The 9,643-nt window shown below is 34.5% G+C and overlaps 1 pseudogene; it reads right to left on the bottom strand.

Annotated features, from left to right (window-relative positions):
• Window positions 1-297: 297 nt before the first annotated feature.
• On the bottom strand, window positions 298-1,660 carry LOC143678946 (adenylyl cyclase-associated protein 1 pseudogene; annotated as a pseudogene).
• Window positions 1,661-9,643: the final 7,983 nt, after the last annotated feature.

Here is a 9,643-nt window from a genome sequence, read left to right as displayed (position 1 = left end):
TCCAAAAGCTAAAAGCTAAAACCCAGTAATCCTGGCCTACAATTCCAAAAGAATAGACTGGTGATATGTTGAGCTGAAAAGGAAAAGCTGTACCTTCCTGCAGATGATCAATTGACCTGCTATCCCGAACAAATTTTAGCCTGAGATATATTTCAGTGAAGGCAGGTAGCTGGGCTTCTCATAGCAGAGAAGCAGTTCAACAGCAGAAAGGTAGAGGAAATCAAGTAAAGAACTATCTTGATTCAGATATAGTCCATGAGGTGAAAGGACAGGACAAAGAACCCAGTAGTACTTCACTTATCCAGCTATTTCTGTCACTGTGGTGACCAACGTTCACCCATCCTTAGGGGCTTGAACTGTTAAGGGACTGGGAACTCATTAAAGTCACTGCCTTCAGTGGGAATAAGGCAATTTATCTCAGAAGATTTGACAGTCTCTCACAATCTAGGGACTTCTTGCTCAGGTAAGCATGGCAGCCTTCTGTTTTGTTGATGAAGATGGTTGGTGCTTTATCCATTTCCCTAACTTTAGCATTCCTACTATTGATTATTACACAATGCCCACCACGCCATCGAACCCCAGACCAAGTTTCTTAGTTATAAACTATGATGGAGTTAATTTTGTCCTTGATTTGCAATGCTGTGCTGACACACTTGTATATGTAAGCCATCTGTTTCAACTCCATATCATTGATCACCAGGTTAGAAATACTCCCTTGATTTTCTACTCTCTACTTCTTGCCTTCCATTCAAGAGGAGCTGGCTGTTTGTGGCTGCTGTGGGAAGGGGGTGCTGACTCCTGGTTTAGATGCAGAAAATGGTTTAGAGCTGTTGGATACTGGAACACTCTGAGCCTTCAGGCATGTGAGTCTTCATGTCATCAAGTGCACGTGTCACAGCATGTGTGATACCCTCCCCCTGATTAATCTGGGCAAGCAGTACTGAGCATGAAGCAGGAACTGGGGTATGGAGGTATAACTGGGGGAGAGGAACCTGATTCAGAAGAGGGTCCAGATGGTAATCCACTCAGTTCTTTTCCTACAGAATCTATTTTACTCCAGATCAGTCCAGTGGTATGATACTCCTTAATGTAAATCTGTAGCTCTGTCCATATACTCAAGTTTTAACAGTCCACATGCTTTTTATCCACATCTTTGTACTCCCTGAGAACTCCATTTGAATAAAACATGGTAGCACCATTCATTTCTTTGACAAAAGGGCCAGACTTTGGAGCCATAATTACTCAGAACAAGGCCTATATACTTTTAACAACAGCTGACAGGTGATCAGACAACTTGCTGCCTTTCTCCTGAAAGGTTGTAAGTTCTCAGATCTTCTTTGAGATGGGTGCCAACAATTCAGAAAACTTATCTCTGCTGGCTGCTGGTACCGAGAGGCTGCTGCCAAGAGAACTCACTGTGACTTCAGACACACGCAGACCATCTCCACGTGCTTCTGCACATCTTCCCCAACCTCTTTACTGATCTACAGTGTCTCTGCTAAGGGACCAGCAGGCAGCAAGTCAAATGCTTCCACACAAGAGATGCTCTTTTTGGATGGCTGTCTCCATACTCACGGTGTATGTCAAAGACCTAGGATACTGACTGCAGATGACCCACTATCTTCTCGAATCTTTCTACCAGGTTTTGCATATCAGCCATAATGTACCACTTAAGAATTCTACCTCATCTCAGGATAGCACATGGCTGCTCTTCCCGAAAGCTTTTGTTTTTAAAAGGTAAATATAAATACATTTATTTTAATTACTGATACGCTTGAACTTGTTTCCACCATTCTTCTTTCGCTTTCAATTTCTCATATTCTTTATGCTCATTTACATTTCGGGACTTTTAAAAATAATTATTACCCTGCTTGATAGGTTTTTTGTTTGTTTCATCCTTTTGCTTCATGAGTTTTGGAAGTTATATACTCTTCATCTTTCTTAGAAGTTACCCTTGAAACTTTACCCTACAAACTTAATTTAATAAAAGCAAAATTTTAATCAGTTTATCAGTCCTTCTCAAAAACTGGAAAAAAAAATCTTAGAAAACCCCACTTACAAATTTTAATAGCCATTTTTTAATTCTTTACACCCCTCAATTTAGGCATAATGATCATTTTTATAAGTATTATTTGTTATGCATACTTACATGTACCAATTTCTTACGTCAAATTTCTATCATCTCACACTTTCATTCTGGAATGATTTTCTTCTTTCCTAACTTCCTTTAGAAGTTTAGAAGTTCTTTTAGGGTCTATGGGTGGTCTCCATTTATGTTATCCAAAGCTGTCATTACATTGCCCTTGTTTTTTAAAGATATTTGTGCTGGCTACATAATTTTGGTTAGCAGTTACTTTCTCAGAGAATTTTAAGCTATTTTCTACTTTTGCCTGGTTTCAATTTTTGCTACTGAAAACTTTGCTGCTGATTTGATTTCCCTTCCTTTGTAGAACACCTGTCTGTCTTTACTTTAGATATTTTTATTTTATCAATTATATTGAGGTTTAATTAATATATAAGAAAATGTACACATTTTAAAGTATGTAGTTTAATGAGTTTTGATAAATGGATTCCCATATAAAACAATAGGCAATTATGATAAGAACATTTTCATAATTCAGAAAGTTTTCTTGTCCTTTTCAGTGAATCTCATTAAACCATGCCCTAGTGACCGTGTGACTAGAGATTAGTTTTGCTTTTTCTGAAATGTCATACAAATGAAATCATTCAATACGCATACTTTGTCCTGGCTTTTATTACTTGCTTGTGCTGTTTTATCAGTTGTTCATTTATTTGTAGCACCAGTTAGCATTCCAATATGTGACTATGTCCAATTAGTTTATACATTCATCTGTTGATGGGCACTTGGCTTGTTTCCAATTCTTGGTTTATTGTGAATAATTCTACTATAATTATTATATACAATCCTTTTATAGACATACATTTTCACTTCTCTTGCTTAAATACCTAGGAATGTAATTGTTGAAATATGTGGTGAGTATATGTTTATACTTAGGAACACAAATTCTGAATTGTTTTCAAAGATGGATTTACTATTTTGCAATATCACCACTGATGTATGTATTCCATAGCTCTATATTTTTTGTCAACATTTGATACATTAGTTTTTAAAATTTCATCCATTCTGGTAGATATGAAGTGGTGTCTCATTTTGAATTTATTTTATATTTTTGGATGAATCATTATATTGCCTCTTTTCATGAACATATTAATATGGGTCAATTTCTGGACTTTCTTCCATTCCATCGATCTAATTATAGAAATGCCACAATATCCTGCTTACTATAGCTTTATAGTACAGCTTGAGATGAGATTTTGCACATGTTCTAAAAGTATTGCTCTCCAGGATTGCTTTGGCTATTACAGAAGTTTTGCATTTCCAAATGAATTTTAGAATCCATTTAATAAATTCTATAGAAAGGGTGTTCTGAGAATTTGGAGAGAAGATGGCTTATGAATCAATTTGAGGAGAAATGAAATCTTGACAATATTGAATCTTACAGTAAATAAAGATGGCTTAGCTCTCCATTTCTTCAGGTCTTGTTTACTTTCTCTAACATTTTGTAATTTTTGGAGTAAATATCTTGAACCTCTTTTTCTGGTAAAACACTTTCATTCTAGTGGAGTCTAATCTGCTTTTCAACTTGCCATTTTATTCACATTTTCAATGCTTCTATTTTTTTTTTCTACAAGTTCAATATATTTCTATTTCAAATATCTCTAGTTAAATGTGACAATCTTTTGAATCTCTTTTCCTCATTTCTTCCCTTTTTAAATAGTTTTACATTGTATAATTTTCATGATTTTGAATGTATGTTACATTTAATCTGTGCCAATGCTGTGCATCTAAATGGGAGGTAATTTATACAGACAAATTTTCTGTGGTTTCTCCCAGAAACTAGGAGGGTTACAGTTCTTCACAAATTTTAGGATACTTGGAGGGTTCCTGAATTAATGGCAGAGTTTCACATGGCACTGCTTTCCAAAGGCTCAGTCTCTTTTTTGTTTTCAATCTCCTTTTATAAGGGCTGATACAGCAACTATCCTCAGATCATCTTGACTTTTGCAAATACTTACTGCTTACTGCCCCACTGTTTTTAGCTTTTTTTTTTTTTAGTGCTAGATCATAAATACCTTGATATTTACTTATCTTCTTGTGAGCCTAGCAATGTATAATAAAGGACATTTGTCCCCCACCCCCAAGAGCTGGCTGTTTTTAATGGGACAGCCCTTTACATTACATTACCAATTCCCCCACTCTGCCTAAAATAAATGTCAGAGAAAGTTTTGATCCATAAAATGCTTGGTTTTAATAAATGTTATTTTTAAGTTTAATTTAAATTGTTTTAGTAGTTGATGTGTTATTTACAACAAGGATTCATAAGAGTCTATTTTTGTTGGCAGCATCAAGCAGGAAATCAAATACACCAATTCCATGCTGTTATTTTACTTATAATAAATAAATTCAAATCAGTTAATCATCTAGGAAATGTGTTTAATTTTCCAAAATCTAGAAGGAAAGAAGAAAGTTTGACATGGCAAAATTTATATGTGGTCATTTTTATTTAACTCACAACTTTTAATTCATCTTTGTGAAATGGCATTTACTCAAAGTGAGAATTTAACTGGTCACACACTTAGTACACTGCAGGAGAAAAAATAGAATAAAGTTATAAAGAATTTATGGCATTGTTGTGAGTAAGCGATTTGTCAACCAAATTTGAAAGAAATGAAAGAAGGAAGAAGTTATAGGCTGTCCATATCAGAAGGTTTTCTCTAACAATGTAACAAAGTCTAATAGTTAAGCTTTTTGATATTGTAAAAATATACTGAGATATTTTGAGTTTTTCTGCTAAGTTTACAAGAATCTTAGATTATTGCGTAAACTCACAGAGCATTTGAACATGCATATACTATATGCTGTAGCTGTTGTTCAATACTCTTTCATAATTCACTTTCAACAATATGTAACTATTTTAGTTAAAATAACAACAAAAAATACCCTGCTTTTTTTCCCCCAATAAACCTTAGAGATAATGCAGTTTTACGTCATTTTTTCTTTTTAAATCTCTTTCGAAACTAGATATGGGAGAACTTTGAATCATATTAGTTTAAACATTATGAGACTATTTTTTTTTTTAATCAAAAGATAAGCTAGGGGTAGCATGATGGTGGCTCAGCAGGTAGAATTCTCGCCTGCCTTGCCAGTGACCTGGGTTTGTTTCCCGGTGCCTGCCCATGTAAGAAAAAAAAAATCAATGCATGTTAATAAAAAGCTTCTAATTAAAGAAAAAGATAAACCATGACTCTTCTTGTATGATTGCTTAAATTGCTTAAATGCATTTAAGCATCTTTGCCTATTTTGCTTTATCCTTTTCTTTAAGTAACCTGAAAATCCAACTTTGAAATGTGTACCCAATGTCTAAGCAAAGACAATCCATGTCAAGTATTTCTGAATGACATTTCCATTTAGTTACAACTTATATTGTGACCCCAAAGCTAGCTGGTAATATTTTTACTTAACTCTCTGCTCTCAACCATTAGTAACTTATTATACACTATTTACTTAGACCTGTTTTCTATACTGGTACTTAGTTTTGAGTTGACTCGTAATTCGGGATTCAAGAAAGAGAAATAAGCAGCACCAATAGAACTGACACACTATTATGAGCAGTTCTAGGAAGGATACATAATCCAAAAAAGATCTTTCCCCACTGACTAACTGGGATTCTGTGACATTCCTATTTGTTATCTATGTCATTGCTTAATATTTGGCATTCTTCTAGTAATACCTACAAGTAGTCTTTAAATTCTTTCTTAAAAGCTATTTTGATAATGGGAAAAGTAAAAAAGAATGCAAAGGCTCTAACATTGAAAGATGAGGTTAAGGAGAAAAGGAAAACAGAAAAAGTAGAAAAACATGTTTTTAAAGCTGTTTTAACATATCAGTCAGTCAGTGTACCAGCAGAAGGAAATGGCCCCCTGAAAATGAGTAGTCAAAGAAAATGTAATAAAAAGAATATTTTGTGCAGGGTTAATGATAAAGGCAGTTGCAACTCCTAGGTCTGAAGAGATGAGAAGGAGCAGTTATCAGATCCAGGGAGACTTAGCTATAGGAAAGTGGCTAATCCTCAGGTAGAATAGTGCAGACATTGGCTGACTCCAGCCCACAAAGAATGTGCTATGGGGATAGACATACTACCTCTTCCTAGTCCTGTCCCCTGTCCTCTTTCAATGCCAAGCCTCATGGTCATTGGGCCTGGTTAATTCTGTCCCTAAAGACTGATGTCCAAGGTATAGAATAAGTAAGAGAAATGTGGATTTGGGGTGGCTGTCACTTTCCTCCACAAGACTTTCAATTCCTAAAAATCCGAACATGAAGAATTATAATGGGAAATTTTAGATATTCAAAGTCCTATATTAGAAATGAGGCAAGTGAAGCCCCAAAATATTAGAAGCTCTAACTTTAATATTAATTGCTAAAGAAGGATGAGAACTCAAGTCTTCTTGCTAGCTGTCCACTGATTTCTTTTTAGTTTGCTTTTATTTATTTGTTTTGTTTAGTTTTTCTTTTTTAACCACCACTGATGCCACCAAAACTGTCTTGGTTAGGTAGATTCTTCTGACATGACCTGCTTGAGCACCTTGCGAATATCTTTACTTATATAACACAGCTATGATTTTTCCCCAGACAGAGACTGTGGGGTCCCTGAGATGAGGTCTGTGTCTCTCTTATTCATTGCAGCATCTCTTTTGCCAAGTGCCAGGCCTGAAACATCTTTTCTATAAATGGATAATTCTTGAGTGTCTACACTACTTGCCAACTGAGTTATTTCTGATAATACAATTTCACATAAGTTATAGGATCATTCAGAATAAAAAGAAAAAAACACAATCCTTTAAAAATTTATTATCATTAAATCCAGAATGAGAAAGGATATAAAAAATGCTATATATACATATATATATATATATATAAAATAGAATGTTTCAAAATTCTAACTTCCCTGATGACCTACACTTCAACAATACTTTCCTATACATGTGAACATATTCCTTTTTTCCATTTATAGATATTAAATTGTGATAATCAGGCTATCCCCTTCTTACTATATTTGGAAAGTGGCCTCTGGGTAATGAATTATATAGTCTATCCAAGGACTTAAATCGTACAGGATGCCCTTTAATAAAGTTGTTTGCAACTTAAGTCAGCTCATTTAAACTAAAGAAGGATTTTTCAGCAGGTTAATTTACTTGGATGATTTAAATCTTGAAAAGAGTACTAGGCTAAGACTCGTGTTTTCAGTTTATCACCAAGTATATAAATGTAATTTCCATAAAAACAAACTGCTACATGCTTCGGCTTGTGTGAGTGATTCAATTTTCCATAATGTTTTTGTTGTGGCAATTGGGAACTGTACAGCCTACTTCATTTCAATTATTAGAATCATTTTGACTATTATTCTGCCCACAAGGACCATGGCAAATGCTTTCTATGTACACACAAAGTTTGATTCCAGCTAACAGCTGTTCATTATAAAAGAAATGCTTCCAAAGCGCTTTATTCCATAATACTTAAAACAATTTGGCAACCAAGAAGGCTGTTCTCTTTAGTCTTCAGTGTAATTTTTTTCATTTCCAATTGTTTCTTGGCTATTCTATATATCTATTTAATTGTCTCAATATGTCTCTTTAACAGAAAATAGCAGTTTTCAGTTACCTATAATAAAATTGCATTACTTGACTAAAGCTCTGAGTAATAATAAAATAGACAGAAGAGCCTAAAAGCTTAAATTACCCCAGGCAGCATCTTTGTTATGAACAGTTCACCTGCGAGTGATCCTACCCCTTTCTACTGGAAAGCTAGGACCACTGCTGCTGAAATAAGCACTTGAAACCTTTAATTCTTGCCCTCTAGAACACCTTAACACTTCTATCATCCTGGTTGCTGGTAGAAAAGATGTCATTGCTCGCAGAAACAGTTAAGAGACAACCTACAGGCAGAAAAATGTTATCAATAGGAAACCTTTTTACCTCAGCTTCTCCTCCCTATATACACATGCTTGATTTCTGCTTTCATAATGCTTGTAGTGAAACAGAGTTCATTCCCTGCACAAAATTATGGAGATGGGATGTAGGTGGGTTCCTGAATTTAGGGTGAAGGTCAAAAAACCTATCCCCAGCTATTGCAATTGGAACATGAGAAATATTTCTCTATCTAAACAGTCATCGAAGTGGTGGTTAAATGTATGGTGTCGTGGTGGTGTTTGCCCAAGTACATTATCAGTCCTTGTGGACTGACAAGAAATCTTAATTATGAGATACAATATTTTTCTTAGTTCCAAATTTCTAATAACTCTCATAAAAATTAAGTTTGGAATTCATGTACTTAGTACATTTAGGCTTCCAGAATTACTTACCTGGTAAATATATATATAAGGATATTGTGGCAGAGTGGGGGAAGCATAGTCTTTAAAAGAAAATTGGCCTGAATTTCTGCTCCATCACCCAGTCTGCATGGCAGACTTACTCTCTGTTGACCTTAGTTTTCTTTTCATGACAATGGGAATAAATATGACCTGTCTCATGTAATTGTGAAAATTAAATAAGATCATGTAGGAAAAATTTTTGTCACATTAGTGTAATAGAAATCCTCATTAGATAATAAATTTCTTCCTTACCAACAAGTACCTCTTACAAGAACTATCGAGAGCAGAATTTCAGCACTGCCAAATATCCCCAATCTAAACCAATGAGCACCTTATTTTATGGAACAGTAGTTACAACTATCTGCCAATAATACAAAGGAATATGAAAAATCTCTAAGACTGCGTAGTTTTAAAAGTGTTTATTGGCTCATGCGTATAAAGTCACACTTTGGGCTTCATGTTGATTGTGAAGTGACTGTGGATTATCTTCGGATTTTGGAATCAAAATAATATGGGTGTGGGTTGAATTCCTGGATTAGCCATTTTCTACTTGAAAGACCTTTAATTTCTTTAACTTTCCTCAGCTTCAATTTCTCATCTCTAAAATGGTGATTTTTTTTTAATCTATCTCATACTTTTGGTAGGATTAAATGTGATATTCCATTTTAAGGACTTCATAAAATTCTACTCCTGGAGTAAAGGCTGAATAAATATTTATTTTTGCCATTAATAATATGTATGATACAAATGAGAAAGGATGCCAGTTTCTGGTTGTGACTCCCAAATTTAATTGGAACTAGAAATATACAAAAATGCTTCATAACTATTCACTTCATTTTATAATTGTTTAAGGTTTTAAACTCATAAGTAATTCTACTTATGAATATTTAAGCCATATATGTGCATGCAGATTTAACCTGTTGTACTGGTTTGAAATGATGTACATACCCTAGAAAAGCCATATTTTAATCCTAATCCCATTTTGTAAAGGCATCCGTTTCTTCTAATCCTTATTCAACACTGTATGTTTGAAACTGTAATCAGATTATCTCTCTGAAGATGTGATTTAATCAAGAGTGATTGTTAAACTGGATTAGGTGATGACATGTCTCCACCCATTCGGGCGGGTCTTGATTAGTTACTGGAATTCTATAAAAGAAGAAAGATTTTGGAGAATGCAAGAGACTTCTGAG

Source organism: Tamandua tetradactyla, chromosome 4 (genome assembly GCF_023851605.1).
Source record: "Tamandua tetradactyla isolate mTamTet1 chromosome 4, mTamTet1.pri, whole genome shotgun sequence".
In the NCBI taxonomy this organism is placed as follows: domain Eukaryota; kingdom Metazoa; phylum Chordata; class Mammalia; order Pilosa; family Myrmecophagidae; genus Tamandua; species Tamandua tetradactyla.
Note: the sequence above shows the minus strand (reverse complement) of the source record. Positions and strands in the feature narration are given on the sequence as shown.